Source organism: Myotis brandtii, unplaced genomic scaffold, assembly GCF_000412655.1.
Source record: "Myotis brandtii unplaced genomic scaffold, ASM41265v1 scaffold726, whole genome shotgun sequence".
In the NCBI taxonomy this organism is placed as follows: domain Eukaryota; kingdom Metazoa; phylum Chordata; class Mammalia; order Chiroptera; family Vespertilionidae; genus Myotis; species Myotis brandtii.
Genome location: NW_005370869.1, coordinates 70,535 through 72,284, shown reverse-complemented (window position 1 = coordinate 72,284; position 1,750 = coordinate 70,535).

Sequence of the window (1,750 nt, the reverse complement as noted above, 5' to 3'; positions counted from 1 at the left end):
AGTGCACACATTTTTGTGCACCGGGCCTCTAGTATATATATAAAAGGCAAATATGCAAAGTGTCCCTGTTGGAGTTTGACTGGGAGACCAGGAGTTCTATCAGTCGCTATGATGTGTGCTGACCACCAGGGGGCGGTGTGGAATGAAGGAAGGCCCCTGATGGCAGCTGCCAGCCAGGGAAGGGAGGCCCCACCTGGCAGCCAGGACCTGATGGGCCCTGATCGCCGGCGAGGTGTAGGGACCCTACCTGTGCATGAATTTTGTGCACCAGGCCTCTAGTGTATAATGAAAAGCATAGTAAAACCACATCTTTCTGACCTTTGACATTTTCCTTGACAGAATTGAAAACAGGGCTCACAGAACTCTGAATGCTGTTGGCAAAATCATGTCCTCTCTCCCTCATACTTCTCATTACAAAATATCTAAGACACCAGTGACAAGGAGGAGGGTATAATTGAAACTGATTATTTACCTCCTTTAATATAGTCAATAATATTGTAATAACTAGGTATGGTGCCAGATGGATGCTTGAGATATTGGGGGAACATTTTGTAAATTATATGATATTCTAATCTCTATGCTGTACACTTGAAACTAAAATGAAATAACATTGAATGTAAACTTTAATTGAAAAATAAAATAAAAGAAAAAGAGTCCATCAGAACTCAGACCAACATGCCTTTAATGCATAACACCCAAACTGCCAGGTTATTTTTATCACATGTATTTTCCTCTCTATACCCTCTCATAAAGCCACATTCCCATCTCTCCCGGACCTGGCAAACCAGCCCATTATGTCCTCTGTAACTTAAAATCTGCAATCAAGAAAATCCTTAGATCATACATCTCATTTCTGAATGGCCTCTTTAGAGAGTCAATTAGACTTCTGTGTGCATTGGTATCTCAGTGTTGTTTACATTGGCATTTTCCTGGTGACATTTTTGTGATGTGGAGAGTCTTTTTATATGCTTACTTTCCATCTGTATATCTTTTCCAGGGAGGTGTCTGTTCAGATCTCTTGTCCATTTTTAATCATGTTTTTAATTTTCTTATTATGAGTTTTAAGTCTTCTTTATGGATTTTGGATAACAATCCTTTATCAGATGTGTCTTCTGAAAGTATTTTTTACCAGTCCGTGGCTTGTCTTCTAGTTTTCTTGACAATGTCTTTCACAGAGCAGAAGTTTTTTTAAAATATATATATTTTTGTGGATTTTAGAGAGGGAGAGAGAGAGATAGAAACATTAATGCTGAGAGAGAATTATTGATGGGCTGCCTCCTGCACACCCCCTGCTGGGAATTAAGCCTAAAACCCAGGCATGTGCCCTGACTGGGAATTGAAACTTGACCTCTTGGTTCATAGATTGATGCTCAACCACTGAGTCATGCTGGCCGGGCCAGAGCAGAAGTTTTTAATTTTAATAAAACCCAGCTTGTCAATTTTTTCTATTGTGGATCCTGTCTTTGATGTTGTATCTAAAAAGTCATTTCCATGTCCAAGGTCATTTAAGTTTTCTTTTTCATCTTACATTTAGGTATCTACAACTTTGCAATGTGTCGAATTATGTTGGTTTCATCACTGTATCTCTCTCACTGCCTGAAATATACCAGATATTCAATAGAGATTTGTTGAAGAAAACACTAGGTATATATATATAGTAATATGTATGTACATATAAGACAGAAAACTTAGATCTAGTTTTATATTCTGAACTAGAGGCCCGGTGCACAAAAATTTGTGCACTCGGTGG